Source organism: Phyllobates terribilis, unplaced genomic scaffold (assembly GCF_046119375.1).
Source record: "Phyllobates terribilis strain yellow unplaced genomic scaffold, ASM4611937v1 Scaffold_4__5_contigs__length_816908805, whole genome shotgun sequence".
NCBI lineage: Eukaryota > Metazoa > Chordata > Amphibia > Anura > Dendrobatidae > Phyllobates > Phyllobates terribilis.
Window position 1 is genome coordinate 660,461,436 of NW_027362764.1, and position 21,308 is coordinate 660,482,743.

Genomic DNA, 21,308 nt, shown 5'->3' on the forward strand with positions numbered 1-21,308 from the left:
GTGAACACAGCCAAAGAATGCTTATTTGGAATGCAATTCAGAAGATTTAAAAGGGGGTTGTCCACTACTAGGACAACCCCTTCTTGATTTAGATGTTTGGCCCGAATAAAATAAAACAGCTTATACTCCCCTCTTGTGCCGGTGCCATTCCAGCGTTGTCGGCACTCGAGGTCCCGGGACTTTTGTACAGTTGTATGGCACGTAAGGCTGTCGCCCAATCAGCACTGGCGTCACTGTCCCCGCCTTCATACGAGATTGAACTTGAAGAGGAAGTCTGGGCTGCTGCTGATCTCTGACTTCCTCTCCATGTTCAATTCGTATGAAGGCGGGGACAGTGACGTCAGCGCTTATTGGCCGCCGGGCTCCACGTGTCATAACAGCCGCACCAGAGCCCCTGCTGGAGTCACTGCTGGAAGGTGAGTATAGACTTTTTTTTTATTTTATCGGGGCCAAATATTTAGGTCAAGAAGGAGTTGTAAACCCCTTTAATTTACTTTGCCTATTGATCTGTAAGCATATTTGCAGTTGAGTTGCAATGCAGAAACTCCATCGGCTAATACAATACCAGTGAAATTTTCGGTGCAAATTGTGAAATACACAGTATGTCAATTTTTCCTGTAGATGTTCATAGCAGATTTCACCTTTTGCAATGCAACAGAAAATCCACGGCCATGTATTCTCCATGCAGAGGTTTGAACAGAAGAGCTGGGCATTTTCTATCTACATATCCACTATATGAACAAAAATATCAGGACACATGTCCTAGTGATCGAATTCAGATTATTCATTCAGTCCCATTGCCACAAGTGCATAATATCCAGCCCCTCATCATGAAGTCTGCCCTTACTAACATTTCTGAAAGAATGGCTCTTTTTAACCGTAAAAGTACAGTAATGGGATGCCACCATTGCATCAAGTCAGTTTGTTAAAATTCTTCTCTTCTAAATATTCCACCATCACCTGTGACTGGAATTACTTAAACTTCTTCTGTGGAGTGATGATCCCTTGTTTTGGGTTTGACTATTTGCCATGAGAACATCACCTGCCTGACCTCATTGTGCCAACTGTAAGAATTAATGGTGGACAAATAATTCTATGGGGTTGTCCTAGGCCTGTAGTTCCTGAAGGGAAATTTTAAATACTTCAGCATACCAAGACGGTTTGGACACTTGTAGCTTCCAGCTTTAGGAGAACAGTTTGGGGATGGCCCTTTTCTGTTCCAGGATAACTGTGCCCCAGTGCACAACGTAAGGTCCATACAGACCTGGTTGAGGGAGTTTGTTGTGAAAGAACTTAACTGGCCGCACAAAGCTCTGACCTGAACCCAATCAAACACCTTTGGGATGAACTAGATTGGAGATTGAGAGCCAGGCCCTCTCATCCAACATCAATTTCTAATCTCACAAATCATCTTCTGGATGAATGGCCAAATATTCCCACAGACACTTCCAAAATGTTGTAGAAAAACTTCCCAGAAGAGAGAAAGTTGTTATTATTGAAAAGGCAGAACCGACTCCATATTAAAAGGGAATCCATCAGCAGGTTTTTGCCACCAAATCTGAGAACAGCATAATGTAGGGGCAGAGGTCCCGATTCCAACAATGTGGCAATTACTGGTCTGCTGGCTGTAGTTTTGATAAAATCACAGTTTTATCAGCAGGAGATTATCACAAAAGGACTAGTAAACCTGCTACCATGTAGTCTTGCGTATTCATGAGATCTGTATAACCCCGTTCCCACCACCGATTAGCAGCTTTCTGCCTATGCACAGTGTACACAGGGAACTGCCAATCAGTGGTGGGGCCAGGGTTATACAGAGCTCAATTAAAAAATTGGTAGATTTGCAGCAGAGAAAACAGTGATTTTATCAAAACCTCAGCAAGCAGCCCAATAAGTGACAAATCCAACTGCATTGGAGCCCTGGGACCGCGAGTGCTAAGGCCGCCGGAACAGCTCTGGAACGGGGGGTGAGTATAAGCTTTTTTATTTTATCGGGGCCAGATATTTAGATCAAGAAGAGGTTGTCCTAGTTGTGGAAAACCACTTTAATTCCCATGGATTTAGAATGGGATATCATAAATGTCCTTTGTCTCATGTGTAGATGGCCCAATACTGCTGTCCATATTTGTATGTGTGTGTATATATACAGTATATAGTGTATTTGGAGTTGAGGCATTAATTTAATTCAGGAGCACTTCAGCTCATGGACAGCATCTCTGAACATGCTATTGAATGACTACCCGAAGATCCAGAGGAGCAATATTCTGCTGCCAACTGTTCATTGTTATTGGCATCTATCCTAATATAAGTTTTAGTTTATTGGCAAACCGCTTTAAAAAGGCATTTTTGCCCATGCAGTAAAGGGATGACCATTCACACAAATGGCTGCCATATAATGCCACATTACCCCTGCATGGATAATGTATGCCTAACCGAGCCTTGCCCTTTCTGATATCCAAGGTTTAGTAAAGCCACATCTGCTCATAAGTTTAATAATTTGGCAATAATTATTTATTTTCCATTATTAGTAATGGACAGGTTGCCCATATTCCATTGACTATTGCTGTGTGTGATGGGTCATGAATATAAGGAAGGTAACATTTTGGATGCAGTCTTGTGTGAGGAATCAGAACTCTGTCTTATATTTTAAATGTTTTCTGGTGGAAATGCATTATACTTGCAGTTGAATATAAATTACCCTGGTTGATCTGTACCCGAGCAATCATCGCACACAATAAGGTATTGTAGAATTTCATCTTTTCCCTTCTGTCCGCGCACATTGTTGGCCACATAGAACAAGTTTTTTTTTTTTTACCATTTAAGTTAATTTTCTTTTACTTTTTATTTGTTCTTTTCGATGAAATCTTTTATTTCTCTATTTATTGCTCGAATTCCCTTTTTATTTTGGCAGTTAACCTATATCCTATTTTTAACACTGTGCATTCAGAGGCTGAAGGAGCAGTAATAATAGGAAGACTCCGAGCAGTAGTGATGAATATTTATTGCGCTATATAGTGATTGAACAAAAAAGGTCATTACCCAGTACCAGTTTGTACTCCCTCGGAATACAAATTGAGGACAACTTTGCAAGGAGGATTTAAGTTAATTTTTTGCCATTACGCAGAGAAATTCTGAAATGATTGAGCTCGCAAAACTGCATGCATTATTCTGTAACTAGAAATGCTTTATTAAAAAAATGCAGAAACAATTAGGAGAGAAAGAGATTGAGCCATGCAAGGAAAGTATAAATAAGTCTGAATTGAGATTGATTTCAACATAATGCTGTGTAGGAATTCCCGTCTATTGATTCGTTTTAGAGCCTGTGCACAGAACCTAAAAAGATAAAGTAAGCAAGGTCAGATAATCAAACCGTTTTTTAATAGTAAAAACAGCAACTGCCACTGTACACTATTAAAATAAATCCATAATACAAATTGCTTTCGAGAAAAAGTGGATGAGGAGCTGATCTTCCTATTGAACCTTTCTACTGTTCAATGACCACACTGGGTAAAGGATAGGTAAGGATGGCTGTAAGATCGATACTAAGTAAGATGTAACAAGGAATCATTCAGAACATTAAAGGCTTACAAGGGAGCATAGGAGTGGTGATGTCTGTTCCCTACGTCACAGAGGGAGAAGCATTTATTCCTCCTATCACTCCTTGTTTTCTGCCCTTGTCAATTATTTGTTAGACATCACCCCAAAATATTTTGTTTTTGCACTTGAGAATCCTTGCAGATTTGGATGCAAATATGTTTACTGGTAATTGTGCAGTTTGTTGCAGTGAATATATAATTATGTGCATATAGACCGATAGGATACCTATTGTAGGAACATATGGTGCATGATATGCCAGGATAATTCCCACCGAATAATAATTCCACTACATAGTGTTGCTCGCGGCATTGTGGTATCTTGTCTGGAAATACCTTTACGACATAGCAATTGAACTGCTGCTTCATGTGCTTCTTAGTTATAGCCACAGGCGCCGATACATCAAAGTGTTTACAATAATTTTCTGGTGTAAAACACTTTGAAAAGTCACAAAATATTCGCGTAACGCAAAGTTGTTAAAAAATGTTGCAACTTTTGGCCACTTTTCTCACCATTTGAACAATGCACTTTACTCATTAAGTTGAGTCTGCCTCTTAATGAATTGGGCTCCTCTAACTCTGCCACACCTTAAAGAAGCACTCCTCCCATCAAAGTTTTTATCCTCTTAATATATTGTTATCATCATATTATATAGCGCTCTGTACTTACAATTACTCATTTTGTTTTTCTACCCAGCTAATTCACCTCGTTTCCATTAGGTCTATGACATCACGTGATTAAAACAGACTTGCTGAATCCTTCTAAGCTCTATGAGGAAATAGGAAGTTTATTTTGTCTGCATGAGTCCTCATTAGAACTACAATTCTACTTCAATGCAAAGTCCCTTCCAGCCCAGCTCCACCTCCTCTTCAACTCCTGACCCAGCTGCTCCCTCCTCCTGCCGGGGACTTTGCAGTGATGACTCATGCAGGAAAAAGAGACTTCCTGTTACTACATAGAGCTTAGAAGGATTCGGCTAGTCCGTTTTTAATCACTTGATGTTTTAGCCCTAATGGGGAAGAGATGAATTAATTGGGTAGAAAGGCAAAATGAGCAATTGTACATACACAGTGCTATATAATATTATGACTGCAATATATTAAGAGGATAAAAACTTTAATGCCAGTGCTTCTTTGATGATTCAGGACCAATGCCGTTTTCTGACATACACTATCAGAGATTAGCAAATCTCCCAAAATTTGTTTCGGAGTGATTCACTGGCATTGGGTGTTAAATTTGATTTAATTCAGAATAAATAATAATAATCTTATCTCAATTGAATCTGCTCCTTAAAGACCTTTATTAAAGTCTGAGACCTCTCCATGCTCAAAACATAATAAACAGTGGGTAAGGAGACTACAATATAACAAAAAGATTAACTCTCCTATCTTGGCCTGCCCATCTCCTACCTTGCTGCTACATCTGTTAGGTCCGCTCCTGGCCCCCTTTGGTCTTCTGAATAAGCTCTGAATAAGCCTCACTGTGCCCCAAATGGCTGCTTGAGACCTAGTGAGTGGCAAAAGATCCGGAACGGAGAATAATACACTGGAGGGAGCCAATGGAGGACCAGACAGGGAGCTGCAGTGGAATAATGGGGGGAACTAGCACAGGTGAGTATAATCATTTATTTATTTATTTTTTTACTTTTTAACCACTCCCAAGCACTCAAAACAATCATGCAAAGGCCACAGTTTTGATGAGTTTGTGCATTTTGAATTTCCAAACATTTGGACAAATTCAGTTTGTTACTAATAGATTCCTTCATCTCTTTCCAAAATAATGCCCCCATATTTTCTACATGTCCTCTATCACAATACAGTTTTTACACACGTGGTCAAAATTGTTGGCACCTCTCGTTTAATGAAAGAAAAACCCACAATGGTCATAGAAATAACTTGAATCTAACAAAAGTAATAATAAATTAAAAATCTCTGAAAATGAGCATATGAAAGTCAGACATTGTTTTTCAACCCTGTTTCCACAGAATTTGCATGTTAAATCAAGTTGTGTCCACTAATTAGCATCACAGGTGTCTACAATCTTGTAATCAGTCAGTGGGCCTGTATATAGGGCTACAGATACTCACTGTGCTGTTTTGTGACATGGTGTGTACCACACTCAACATGGACCAGAGGAAGCAAAGAAAGTCGTCTCAGGAGATTAGAAAGAAAATTATAGACATGCATGTTAACCACTTCCAGACCGCCCACTGTACATAAACGTCAGCGCTGCCTGGGCTCTGTGCAGCGCCGACGTTTATGAACGGTCGGTGGTCCCGCAGCCCTCAGGACCCCCAGGGTCCTGCAAGTGCTGCGGGTGCGGTGCAGAGCGACAGCTCTGACAGGTGACATCATCGGGACCTGATTGTATCAGGTCCCAATGATGTTAACCCTTTGCTATCTTCTATATGCCGCGATCTATAGTGATCGCGGCATTTGGAAGATAGTGAGAGGAGAGGGGGTCGTCCACTTACCTCTCCGACGGCCCCCTGATGTCTTACAGGACCTGCCGTTGTCATGGCAGCCTGAGGTCACATGACCACCTCCGGATCTGCCATATATGGTGTCCTGCTAGGCTCAGCCTACAGCTGAAGTCTAGCAGGAGACAGACAGTGTGAAACTGTCAGCAAAGCTGTCATGCAATGCAATACATGTCTATTGCATTGCATGAGAACAGTGATTATAAAAATAAAAATTAATGTCCCATACAGGACTAAGTAAAAATGTAAAAAAATGTCTAAAAAATGTTTTCAAACTGTTAAAAAAAAAAAAAAAAAATCACAAAATAAATAAAAATAAATAAAATATTAAACCAATAAATCCGTATATTTATGCAAAAACAAAATAAGTACACATATTTGGTATCGCCGCATCCGAAACAACCCAATCTATAAAACTGTCACACTAATTAACTCCTTCTGTGCACACCGTAATAAAAATAAATAAAAAACGGAGCAAAAAACTATGCTTTTTCATCATATTGCCAAACAAAAAGTGGAAAAAATGCGATCAAAAAGCAAAATGGAAATAAAAATGGTAACGCTGAAAACGTCATCTTGTTCTGCAAAAAAAAGCCGCCATACAGCTCCATCAGTTGAAAAATAAAAAAGTTATAGCTCTCAGAATAAAGCGATGCAAAAAAAAAATTTTTCTATAGACTTGTTTTATTGTGTAAAAGCGCCAAAACATAAAAAAATTATACAGTAAATGTAAACATACTGACCCGAAGAATAATGCTGCCTTATCACTTTTACCACACGAAGAACGGCATAAAAAACCCCTCAAAAAACAATTCCTGAATTGTTGGTTTTTGTTAATTTTACCTCCCAAAAAACGGAATAGAAAGTGATCAAAAAATGTCACATCCCCAAAAATGGTACCAATAAAAATGTCAACTCGTCCCGCAAAAAACAAGCCGTCACATGACTCTGTCGGCTGAAATATGGAAAAATTATAGCTCTCAAAATATGGCGATGCAAAAACTAGATTTTGCAAAAAAAGCGTCTTTTAGTGTGTGACAGCTGTCAGTCATAAAAACCCGATATAAATCTGGTATCTCTGTAATCGCACCGATCCGAAGAATAAAGTAATCTCATCACTTATACCGCACGAGAAACGGCGTAAAAATAAATAAAACCAATTCTTCACCTGCTACTGATTTGTTTATTAGGTCTCCCAAAGATCGCAGTAAGGCTCTGCTCACATTTATCCTGCATTCTCCGCTGAGCACTTACACCAGAGTTTCCGTGTAAATCTCTGAAATACGTCATTCAGACGGAACCCATGACGGAAGATTCCCTGTAATGAGGCAGATATAGGCCACTGTGGATGCCGTCTGGCCTGGGATCCCACGGTGTCAGTTTTTTTTAGGCGTGCATAAAAGTGCGGTTGGCCACAGTTTTGTGCATTTCTGAAAAAAAGGACACCGCTAAACAGAGGCCAGACGGAATCCAGAGTAACTCTGCTGCTTCATTACAGTGAATGGATCCCGCAGGGGTTTCATCTGAATTACATCACTTGGAAATTTAGATGGAAACCCCGATGTAAGTGCTCAGCCTAGAGCGCCGGATAAATGTTACGTAAAATGTTCCCAATAAAAGCTTCAACTCAGTCCTCAAAAAAAGCTTGTCCCCACTCAGGTCCGTCATCTGTTAAAAATATAAGGGACTTCCAAGTTACTGGTAGCAGAAAGGCTCTGGAAAAGCGAAATGGCCCTTGACCCCCCAAAAGAAATTCAGAAAACTTTGTGCTCCCAAATCCAAATGCCTATTCTACAATAATTTGTTCTTCAATTGTCAAATAGCACTCTGTCCCTCCCAGATCTCGCCGTATCGCTAAGCGGTACGATACAGCCACTTATGGGGTATTGCCACTTTTAGAAGAAATTGTGTGACACATTTCAGCACCGTTTTTACCCATTGCCCTTTGTGAAAATGTAAAATCTGAGGGTAAAACAATTTTTTTTGTGGTAAAAATATAATTATGTTTTCTTCACTGCCCAATGGTATAAATTTAAAAACTAAAAAATACTCACTACTTCCCTAGATGAATTCCTTGAGAGGTGTACTTTATAAAATGGGGTCACTTGTGGGGGTTTCTGCTGTTTTGACATGTCAGCGACTCTTCAAATGTGACATGGTGTCTGCAACCTATCCCAGCCAACATAGCGCTCCTTTCTCTTCCGAACCCTGCCGTACACCAAAGCAGTGGCTTTCCCCCCACATATGGGGTATCGGCGTACTCAGGAGAAATTGCACAACAAATTTCATGGTGCAATTTCTCCTGTTATCCTTATGATAATGCAAAATTAGGGGATGAAAAACATTTTTTGTGGGAAAAATGTGAAAATTGTATTTTTATGGCTCAATATTATAATCTTCTGTGAAGCACCTGGGGGTGCAAGGTGCTTACCACACATCTAGATAAGTTCCCTAAGGGGTCTAGTTTCCAAAATGGTGTCACTTGTGGAGGGTTTCCACTGTTTAGGCACATCAGGGGCTCCCCAAATGCAACATGGCGTCCGCTAATTATTCAAACAAATTTTACGTTCAAAAAGTCTAATGGCGCTCCTTCCCTTCCGAACCCTGCATTGCGCCCAAACAGTGGTTTTCCCTCACATATGGGGTATTAGCGCGCTCATGAGAAATTGCACTACAAATTGTATAGTCCATTTTTTCCTGTTACCCTTGTGAAAATAAAAAAATTGGTTCTAAAGTAACATTTTTGTGAAAAAAAGTTAAATGTTCATTGTTTGCTTCCACATTCCAAAAATTCCCGTGAAACACCTGAAGGGTTAATAAACTTCTTGAATGTGGTTTTGAGCACCTTGAGGGGTGCAGTTTTTAGAACAGTGTCACTTTTGGGTATTTTCTGTCATAAAGGCCCCTCAAAGTCACTTCAAATAAGATGTGGTCCCTAAAAAAATGTTTTTGTAAATTTTGTTGGAAAAATGAGAAATCGCTGGTCAACTTTTAACCCTTATAGGTTCCTAACAAAAAAAAATTTTGGTTCCAAAATTGTGCTGATGTAAAGTAGACATGTGGGAAATGTTATTTATTAACTATTTTGTGTGACATACCGTACAGACCAAAAGTTTGGACACACCTTCTCATTTAAAGATTTTTCTGTATTTTCATGACTATGAAAATTGTGCACTCACACTGAAGGCATCAAAACTATGAATTAACAGATGTGGAATTATATACTTAACAAAAAAGTGTGAAACAACTGAAAATATGTCTTATATTCTAGGTTCTTCAAAGTAGCCACCTTTTGCTTTGATGACTGCTTTGCACCCTCTTGGCATTCTCTTGATAAGCTGAATGTACAATTTTCATAGTCATGAAAATACAGAAAAATCTTTAAATGAGAAGGTGTGTCCAAACTTTTGGTTTGTACTGTATCTCTCTGATTTTAAGGGCATGAAATTCAGAGTTTGAAAATTGCAAGATTTTCTGAATTTTTGCCAAATTTCTGATTTTTTCACAAAGAAACGCAAGTGATATCGAAGAAATTTTACCACTATCGTGAAGTACAATATGTCACGAAAAAACAATCTCTGAATCAGGGGAATCCGTTGAAGCGTTCCAGAGTAATTACTTCATAAATTGACAGTGGTCAGAATTGAAAAAATTGGCCTGGTCACGAAGGCAAAAACAGGCTCTGGCATGAAGTGGTTAAAGGTAAAGGTTGTAAGACCATCTCCAAGAAGCTTGATGTTCGTGTGACTACAGTTGCACATATTATTCATAAATTTAAGATCCATGGGACTATAGCCAACCTCCTTGGACGTGGTGCCGGAGGAAAATTGATGACAAATCAAAGAGACGGATAATATGAATGGTAACAAAAGAGCCCAGGAAAACTTCTAAAGAGATTAAAGGTGAACTTCAAGCTCAAGGAACATTAGTGTCAGATCGCACCATTCATCTTTGTTTGATCCAAAGTGGACTTCATGGGAGACGACCAAGCAGAACATCAAAAATCCTAAAAAAGCCAGACTGGAATTTGCCAAACTACATGTTGACAAGCCACAAAGCTTCTGGGAGAATGTCCTATGGACAGATGAGACAAAAAAGAAAGTTTTTGTCAAGGCACATCAGCTCTATGTTCACAGACGGAAAAATGAAGCATGTCAAGAAAAGTACACTGTCCCTACTGTGAAACATGGAGGAGGCTCTGTTATGTTCTGGGGCTGCTTTGCTGCATCTGGCACAAGGTGTCTTGAATCTGTGCAGGGTACAATGAAATCTCAAGACTATCAAGGAATTCTAGAGAGAAATGTGCTGCCCAGTGTGAGAAAGCTTGGTCTCAGTCACAGGTCATGGGTCTTGCAAAAGGGTAATGATCCAAAACACACAGCTAAAAACACCCAAGAATGGCTAAGAGGAAAACATTGGACTATTCTGGAGTGGCCTTCTATGAGCCCTGACCTAAATCCTATTGAGCATCTTTGGAAAGAGCTGAAACATGCTGTCTGGAAAAGGCAACCTTCAAACACGAGACAACTGGAGCAGTTTGCTCATGAGGAGTGGACCAAAATACCTGTCGAGAGGTGCAGAACTCTCATTGACAGTTACAGGAATCGTTTGATTGCAGTGATTGCCTCAAAAGGTTGTTCAACAAAATATTAAGTTAAGAGTACCATCATTTCTGTCCAGGCCTATTTCATGAGTTTAATTGTTTTTTTTAATTCTGTGGAAGCAGGGTTCAAAAGCAATGTCTGACTTTCATTTGTTCATTTTCATAGATTTGTAATTTATTATTACTTTTGTCAGATTCAAGTTATTTCTGTGACCATTGTAGGTTTTTCTTTCATTAAACAAGGGGTACCAACAATTTTGACCACGTGTGTATGTGTTTTTTTTTTCTTTAAATTTAGTTTAATATATTCTATTTTTTTATATATACAATATACAATGAAAGTGTTGGGTGGTGTCTAAGCTTGGATCACTTGTCAAGAAGGGGTGGACATATCATTGGTGCAACCTCTACAGCTACACAGGGGCCCAGGAGGTAAGGGGGGCCCATATCCACCTCCTAAACAGGTGGAATTTTGCATTATTATGAGCTGTTGGACTGGAAAGGGCTCATATATTTTTGCTCAGGGGCCCACATTATATCAATAGGGGTTGCCTATGATCTTACTGACAGCAAATTTATAATTGTGTTCAATTGTTGCTACATAAATCTGCATGTGGCATGCACACACCCTGCTGGTGTCTTCAGGCTGCTATAATTTAATCCCTGTGAAAAGAGAAGAGTGTTTTTATAGCCCTGTACATGAAAACATAGCCACATCTCTTGATATGTTCGAAAAAAATTGCAGCACTAAGTGTTTGACCTAAAAATTACATGGTGATCAAAGTCCCAGATGATCTTTAAATAGAGTAGGAAGGAACGTCATTAAGCTTCATTTAAAGCGCACCTGTTGTTTCACGCAAAACTTGTAGAAAAGCATAGTGTTGCTGGGGGAAACAAGTTAAAAATGCTTTTTGTTCTCATTCTAATTTAATATGTCCAGGAGCTGCCCAAGTTGTCACAGTTTATATCTTGCCATCTTCTTTTTTTTTTTAGTAAGTAGTTCCTCTTCATTTGTATTCTGCCAGTACTATAAGGACTTCATTTTTTATATTTCCAACAAGAATTGATTTTTCTTATTTGTGCAATTTCACGCAACATTAATTTTTTTTGCGTTTTCCAGTACTTTGAATAGTGTAAATAATGACATTGTTCAAAAATACAACTTGTCCCTCAAAAAAGAATCCCTCATGCATCTATGTGGACAAAAAGATAAAAAATCTTGTGGCTCTTGAGAGATGAGGAGGAGGATATGTAAGTGAAAAAATGGAAAATTGCCATATTGGGGAGGAGTTAAAGGGATATTCCCATCCTTAAATTCAGTTGGACTTCCAACCCCGCCACTCTCATCAATTCGGAGCAATAAGCTCTGAATAGAGACGTGACCAGACATGTGCACCACCGCACTATTTATTCTCTTTGGGACTGCCAAAGATTGACTTCTAGTGCAGAGACACACTGCCATATAACTCGTGCGATGATCGCATCACACTGAACGGACTGGCCGGCACCTCTCCTGACCTGAGCACTGAGCATGACAACATGATGTATTTCTATACAGCTTTCGAGCTCCGGTCAGGAGGGCAGACAGCCAGTACGAGGCTTACAATGCAATCCTCACACGAGTTATTCGGAAGTCTGTCTCTACCCTTACCGGCAGTCCCATAGAGAAAGAAGGAATCAGTGCTGCGCATGGCTAAACATCACTCCATTCAGAAGTGGCATTTCAGAGCCCCACTCCCGGGATTGTAGGAGTCCCAGTGCTCAGACTCCCTATACGTTGGCTAAATTATATTTTCTGAAAATGGGAATAACTTTCAGAGTCTGGGTGTAGTGTTATCATTTCAATTAGAAAGACACTGATTTTAAGCCTTTCAACTAGTCGATTCCTTCATCTTGAAACCTTTTTGAAAAGAAAAAAAGAGCTGCAGGCAGAAATCACCGTTTTTTAATTTTTTTTTTTATTACTTTTTTCAAATTCTGTGAGAAGAAACAGACTTCTTGTGGCATCAAGGGGCCGACTGACAATATTAAGTGTATGAAGGCCTGTAACCTGTCTTCCAATGATCGATTTGTCTTTGGGTGAAAATGGGATTGGTGTAGTGCATTTCAGGACCCCCAATCCTTTGTTCTAGTAGGGTCTGGCAGAGGCTTATTCCCTTCCTCCCATATAAAAGAACAGGCATGCATAGCTATAAAAGTATTCTACTTATTGATTTTTAATATAAAGTGTTTTTATTATTTTTGTCCCTTAGTGAATTCCCTTCCTATGCAACCTGCATTTTCAAGCAAATCCTTTGTACTTTAATATCTTTTTACCTCCTCCCCATGAATACACAAAAGACAGATGAAGTGTAATGTTATCATTCTCTCAGATGAGGCAAGGTTTTTTTTTCCTGATAAACAGGAATCAAGGGCATTCGAGAAAGTGTTAAATGTTTAACGCTATGTTTACAGCCAGCACAGACAACAAATTTCTGTATTTCCCGGCATCTGCCAAGCCACAAACAGGTCTGGAATTGTGTTCAGCTGTTTGTAAGTATACAGCCATTTGTTCTTGAAGTTACAGATGTGTGGAAACTAATAGTTTCTGAACCGTTCAAAATGTTTCTGTGACTTTTTTCTTAAAGGGGACTTTTTAAAAATGTTAGTGGTGTATTTTTTATAAGAGTGTATATGTCTCGATTCCTCCTCTCTGAGTCTCTGGATGCAGTGAATGACAGTTCTGCCTTCCCAATCTAGCAATGGGGCGTGCTGAGCTGTCAGTATGGTGATGGACAGCTCAGTCGTCCAGTCGGATATTGGGGCATGCTGAGCTGTCAGTGTTTGGACAGTCTCAGTGACAGTCTCTACTCACAGATGAGCCATGAGGCTGGGTAGTCAAGAGGGCAGAGGTCAAAAGCCAAGAGAGTACGTGATAGACACAGGGGTGAGATGAAAGTGTAGTCAGGAAACAGTCCGAGGTCGATATTCCAAGAAGGTAGCGGATCACGAGAAAAGGGCTAGGCAAACTGCTGGACAAAGGCACAGTCTCTCTGCCTTTGATTACTGTCAATTGTAGCTTTGCTCATGAGGTGTGTGCTTGCTCTGTGCTCCTTGTCTGGTATTCTGATCTTTGCTGATCGTCCTAGGATTTATCTTGACCATCTGTTTCCCCCTAGCCCTTTTGTCGTGATCCGCTACCTTCTTGGAATATTGACCTCAGACTGTTTCCTGACTACTCTTTTGTCTTACCCCTCTGTTTTTGACGTACTCTCTTGACTTTTGACCTTGGCCCTCTAGACTACTCAGCCTCAAGTCTCCTCCAACAGTAGTTATTAGTGTCACAGTATATTCCAGTTTTTGCATTAGACATTGGTGTGCACACACAACAGGTTGACATTCCCTGTTTTTGAAGCTCACATTTCAGCTTTATTGTGTAGACTAGGACAGTGCTCCCATTATCATTAGTGGCTGAATTATTTAAAGATGACATTAGAGTACTAAAATCCTAGAATCTGTTATGTTCCCATGTGGGGTGTCTCCTGCAGTAAAATTCACAAGAGTAAAATATTGGTTAGGAAAAGGTACAAATTTTATGCATATTTCACACTATTACAAAGAATGAAATGTGCACTGAAACCTGCACCATACATTAATATCCTGGAATTTCAAATTCACAGCACAGGATAGTTTCTGCAACGCAAGTATAAGATTTTCCGCAAGTGAGTTCACAACGGAAAATCCGCTTCCTTTACACTGTGTGGGAGAAGGCGCTCAGACTGCACAGTAACACTTTTTACACTATGCAAACAATTCAGACTTTGCATACATATCAGTGCCCTTTGCTATATTATTATGTCCATTAACACCGACTTATTCCTGCTGCCTTAAAGTACACACATACCGTGCTACACTGTCAGTTAAGGAAGAATAGGTGAATATCGCAGGTGACCATTTTAAAAATGTGAAAAACAAACCACTACAGCATAAAATCATAAGCAGATTATTTTTTACACACGTTCAACACTTTCTTGACATTTGCCTTATATGTAAGGCAGATGTCAGGGGCGCATGTGCGTAGTCGGGTGAGGAGTTGAGCCTGCTATATACACAGCAGTGGGTGGCCGCTCTCTTGTACAGATGTAACTTCTATGTAACTGCTGCAATTGGCGCTATTACCATTCATGATAGCTTAACCCTTAGATGCTGTCATCAGTAGCAATCGTGGTATCTATTTCATGTACACTGTGTGCAGAATTATTAGGCAAATGAGTATTTTGATCACATGATACTTTTTATACATGTTGTCCTACTCCAAGCTGCATAGGCTTGAGAGCCAACTACCAATTAAGTAAATCTGGTTATGTGCATCTCTGTAATGAAGAGGGGTGTTGACTAATGACATCAACACCCTATATAAGGTGTGCTTAATTATTAGGCAACTTCCTTTCCTTTGGCAAAATGGGTCAGAAGAGAGATTTGACGGGCTCTGAAAAGTCCAAAATTGTGAGATGTCTTGGAGAGGGATGCAGCAGTCTTGAAATTTCCAAACTTTTGAAGCGTGATCACCGAACAATCAAGTGTTTCATGGCAAATAGCCAACAGGGTCGCAAGAAGCGTGTTGGCCAAAAAAGGCGCAAAATAACTGCCCATGAATTGAGGAAAATCAAGCGTGAAGCTGCCAAGATGCCATTCACCACCAGTTTTGCCATATTTCAGAGCTGCAACGTTACTGGAGTATCAAAAAGCACAAGGTGTGCGATACTCAGGGACATGGCCAAGGTAAGGAAGGCTGAAAAACGACCACCTTTGAACAAGAAACATAAGAGAAAACGTCAAGAATGGGCCATGAAATATCTTAAGACTAATTTTTCAAAGGTTTTATGGACTGATGAAATGAGAGTGACTCTTGATGGGCCAGAGGCTGGATCAGTAAAGGGCAGAGAGCTCCACTCCGACTCAGACGCCAACAAGGTGGAGGTGGGGTACTGGTATGGGCTGGTATCATCAAAGATGAACTTGTGGGACCTTTTCGGGTTGAGGATGGAGTGAAGCTCAACTCCCAGACCTACTACCAATTTCTGGAACACAACTTCTTCAAAGCAGTGGTACAGGAAGAAGTCGATATTGTTCAAGAAAAACATGATTTTCATGCAGGACAAATGCTCCATCACATGCATCCAACTTCTCCACAGCGTGGCTGGCCAGTAAAGGTCTAAAAGAAGAAAAAATAATGACATGGCCCCCTTGTTCACCTAATCTGAACCCCATAGAGAACCTGTGGTCCATCATAAAATGTGAGATCTACAGGGAGGGAAAACAGTACACCTCTCGGAACAGTGTCTGGGAGGCTGTGGTGGCTGCTGCACGCAATGTTGATTGAAAACAGATCAAGCAGCTGACAGAATCTATGGATGGAAGGCTGTTGAGTGTCATCATAAAGAAAGGTGACTATATTGATCACTAATTTTTCTTGTTTTTGCATGTCAGAAATGTTTATTTCTAAATTTTGTGCACTGATTTTGGTTTACCTAGTGAAAATAAACAAGTGAGATGGGATTATATTTGGTTTTTATTAAGTTGCCTAATAATTCTGCACAGTATTAGTTACCTGCACAAACAGATATCCTCCTAAGATAGCCAAATCTAAAAAAAAACCACTCCAACTTCCAAAAATATTAAGCTTGGATATTTATGAGTCTTTTGGGTTGATTGAGAACATAGTTGTTGATCAATAATAAAAATAGTCCTCTAAAATACAACTTGCCTAATAATTCTGCACACAGTGTATATCTAACCAGTTTAACCCAGTACATCTTGCATAACTTCTACTATATGGTAGAGCCTCCTTGTCTTTTTCTTTCCCAGGCCTCTGTGAACACCACAATAAGGTTTTCTTAGAGACAAGACAGTGTGATCACTGATATCAGAAGTGATGTCATCAGATGCAGATAGAAAGTACATCAGGAAGAGCAGAAGAAGCTTCGGTATCTGCTACATAAGTCACGTGTTGTCTTTTTTTATTGAAAGTAGACTTTAAATAGAAGCTGTCAGCAGTCTGGGGCTGCCCTTTTTATTTATAAAAGATTGGGCAGGCCCAGACTGGTAATTTTCCTAAATATACTGTTGTTGTCAAAAGTGCTCTGGAAATTCTTTAATAACCCCCCCCCCCCAAAAAAAAAGAGCTCAACTTTCTAGCCAAGGTTGGGCTTGACCTTCCGGGTTATGGGATCATGGCATGCAGAGCAATATCCCTTAACCCCTCATGGCCCCTTTCAGAAAAGCGAGAGATCTTGGAACGGTGCTGCCCATCATTTACTAAGTGGTTTCCATACGGTAAGCGCTCTAAGGATTCTACTGTATGGTCACCGTTTAGTAAGTGTCATGCTCCTGGATTCGATCCCTTGAGTTTGTGTTCTGTGGTCAGCTTCTGTTTCTGCTCAGCCACAGGAGACACACCTTTTCTCTGGTTGCAGTCTGTCTAGCTTAACACAGGTGTTCTTCATTTCCTCTGTTTGTTTGTCCTATCACTTTTCGGGTGCAGCTTTAAATACCTTTCCTTACTGATGTTTCCTGCTGGTTATAGACTTTGTTGGATTCATTCACTTGGCTGTGTTGGTTGCAGTGTGATTCATTTACTCCTTAGGGAACTAATGCTCTAGCTATCCTAGGAGCTGCTAAGGACATTCAGGGTAAGCCGCCGTTGAGTGCGGGCGCTATTGCGTTATCTTAGAGTGCCATCCTACGCTGTCAGGCAGGGACAGACCAGGGTCAGAGAAGGGGGTTTTCTAGTCTGAACAGGGACTTTTCAGATTCAGGTGTTTGTCTCCCTGGTTTGTACATTACCCGTATGAATGTGCTTTGGCAGCCATAACAGTGAGCAATGTGGCAGTGCTGGAAGCTCAAAAAGCGAGATACCTGCAATAATGTGAGAGATGGACCATGGAGGGTTTAGGATCCCGCTCTGTATGCCGGGATGCCATCACCCGAAAGTTCGGGATTGCCCACTCTTTTATTTAAGGGAGCCTGTCGTGTCTGATAACGCTATAAAATACAGATATAGGGTTAATTTGCTGATTAATAGTGTTATGGAGATGCCCTGACGCTGTATTGAAAGTGCGTCACTTGAGAGAAAATGAACTTTATTCCACCCGGGCCTACCAGGTTTCAGCCATACTGGCATGCCGACGCGGCTACAGTCACCACTCACTATGCTGTGAGCAATGGCAGTAAGCACACCCTGGGACTTGACTGAAAGATGGCTGTGCATGCATTAATGCTGTGAGTGGTGACTGAAGCTGTTCCGGCACGCCTGTATGGTTGAAACCGGGAGAAATAAAGTTTATATTTTCCTGGGTGCTGCAGTTTCAGTACTGCGGCCAGGCACCTTCCTAATGCTATTTACCTGCGGATTGACCCTGTATCTGCAAGTTAACCGCGTTATCTGACCTGAAAGGTTGCCTTTAAGTAAAAAGGGTAGCTCCAGATTGGTGGCAGGTACTCTTTCAAGTCTGGTAACTCTGAAAGTAAGATCACCCTGAAGTGTTATCATAAATAAGAACGTGATTAAATAAAGTATTCAAGAGTGTAATTCAGATTTAATGTATAACATGATGTCCTTGTGTTGTTTTATTCCCACTATTTTTAAAGTATAAAAATAATTTTTGAAGTTTTATTAGCACATGCCGTTAAATTGTGTCAAATAGCAGTGTTTAGCCTGACAGCATAGCCGTGAATTCATTAGTGCTATGTGAACATTGTCATGAAAGCAAATTGCCACAATTTAACTTTAATTTGTACAAAAAGAATGTGTATTTTAATCCTATAATTTCACATTCATACTTTAATCACACTTAAGTTAATATATCCTGAAGTCAGTAAGTGATTACCTGTGATCATGATTGGCACAAATCAGTTAATTACATAGCAGCGCTCCCATCCAGAATGAACTACCATATCATATTTGATCTTTTTTTTGCATTACTTTTAGAATAAATTACTGTATAATACACAGTATCTGATTTTAAGAATATTCCACTCATTACAATCCTTTCAGATACATTTGAAGGTATCTTTATATTTTCTTTAAATATAATAAAAATATATAATTTTTCTATTCATTGCAATAGTTAGGAGTCAATGGACTTTTTGTTTTTGAAAAGTCACATATGTACATGAATGCTTTATCTAAATGGTGTAAGTAACTCATCTATACTTACAAAAAATTATCCTCCATTCTCCACTGTGAAAGCCTGTCATGTGACCACATCTTTCAATGGAAGTCACTTATGACTGCTTGCTGCTTTGTCTGGAGGGCATCATTTTTATTGAATTTATATTGGTGAGACCATATGCACTAAATAGCTCATATACTGTATATTTTTGTAATAATAAAACTACATTTCGAGGACACCTTTTTAATAGTAGGTTGTAGAGATGAATGGATATGACAAAATTCGAATTTGCCAAATCCCACGGATTTTCCAAGGAAATTCAATTCACATCTAAGCTATTCTCCATGAATTGAATGTCCCTTATTATGCTCTGGGGTCTGGAGAGACTTAAGATGTTAAGAATAAAAAATACTTATGCCCACCTCACCTCACCGTACCATCTCCATACTCTGCTTTCTACTGTCCCTCGTCTGGTCCTTTTTATCCCCGCAGCGAGAGCTGAAATCCCTGCTCTTCTTGCTCTGACGAGGCCCAGGATGGTTCTATGCATGCAAGCGTAAGGTCACGACATCACTACGCGACCTTACATGCGCATCTGCAAAACCAGGATTTCAGTGCTGGCGGAGACAGTAAGATGATGCGCCAGGAACCGGATAGGGGAAATTGAGGAGCGGAGGGGCCAAAGAGGGGAGCTGTAAGGTGAGTATAAGTATTTTTTTTTCGTTTTAACTTTTTGATGGCTCTTTACAGCTCAACAAAATTGCAGCCAGTGAATTCCAAAAAATCAACATTTTGGCAAATGTGTATTTTTGTAAAATTTGGGTAGAATTAAATTCCACTCTAATATATTCTCTTATCTTTACTTGTACGGACTATGAATTGTGCCTAATGACTGTTTGTACCATTATTCTTTATCATAACCAATGAACTGTAAACAGAGTACAATAGGGTGAACCTTTCTAAGTAAAAGAAAAAAAATAGTATTTGCATTTACTAGTGGTTTATACATTGGTGCCTCATACAAATATCCTTACTCATTTAGTTGTCTTTTTTTGTGTGAATTATTTGATGTAAAATACAAGATAAGTTTGATTTTAACTCTCTTATCTCAGTCTAATCATGATCTTGGATGTTAACTCACCAAGTTGAATATATAGTCGAATAAATGTTGCTTAAAAGGAACCTTTCACCAGTTTTGTCACAAAGCAGCTAAAAATATCACCTTATTCAGTGTCTGTGCTGCATTCCCTAAGTCCTTATAAACCCCCTGTCTCCCCCTGTATAGCCCCAAAAAACCTTTTTAATTTCTCCCTAGCTGTATGCTAACCGGGTCCATCTGGTCCAATGGGCGTGGCTTTGGTCCTCTCCACCCCTCCCCTCGGCTGCTGCTGCTCGCCGTCCTTGACGTGGATGATGCCTTTTGCATCATCCTCACCGCCATGTGACATCTCGTGTCGTGTCTCACGCCTGTGCAGTATGCTTTGCCCAACTGCAAAAAACAGAAGTTTGTATGCGCACAGCAATGGCTGTAAAATACTTCTAGTACATGAGCTGGAAAGACGTGTGCCAGCGCATGCGCACTTCTGTTTTTTATTTATTTATTTAAATAATTTGAAAAAATGTCATGGGGGCCTCACTATTTTTGATAACCAGCCAAGATAAACCAGACAGCTTAGGGCTGCAGACTGCAGCTGTCTGTTTTACCTGCGCTTGTTGTCAAAAAATAGAGGGGACCCCACATCATTTTTTTTTTTTATATGTATTTATTGATTTGTTTTTTTTACTTCTTGCGCCGGCCAATCACAGCTATGCCAATACTTGGCGTGGCTGTAATAGAGCAGGAAGTGCCCACACCGAAAAAACGTATTGATTGGCTGCCCTGCATCCTTTCAACAAGCTTTGTTTGGGCTGCTGAACCCGAACAATAACACAGACTTCCGGGAGAAGTCCCTGTTCGGGGTCCACTAGATGTCCGTAACGAACCCCGAATTTTACCGTTCGGGTCTGCCCATCCCTACTTGTGGGAGCCATATATTTGTAATATCAATATACTTAGTTATGTTTGAGATGTTCAGTAATCATAGTAGATTTTTCTTATAAAAGAGTTACATACATGCCACTAAATGAAGTTGTGACATTTGCAATTAAAACCTCCTTTGCCTATATTGCTGGCTGCATTCGGAGAAATGAAAAACCGTGTATAACACATATAAGGTTATCCAGCTCCTGCACGTTTGTAGATATAACTGTAGCCCTTTTAATTGAGTGCAATATATTAGGTACCCTTAGGGGGAAAACGCTTCTAAAAAGTGATAAAAGTAGTTAAGAGCCTAGTTTCTGCACACCAGGGTTGCAACAGTGGTTCATCCTCCATGTCCCTTGAGTAAAAGTTTATACCTGTATCATCATCCTATTTATCCCTTTACAATAGCTCTGTGTATCACCAGCAGTGGGGTTTAGCTAAAGCCAATCTTCAATT

General features: G+C 39.9%; 1 protein-coding gene across 2 annotated transcripts in view; it reads left to right on the forward strand.

Moving 5' to 3' along the window:
- LOC141264476 (uncharacterized) overlaps window positions 1-21,308 on the forward strand; it is a 497,614-nt gene that overhangs the window by 166,809 nt on the left and 309,497 nt on the right. The gene's annotated exons all lie outside the window — the stretch shown is intronic.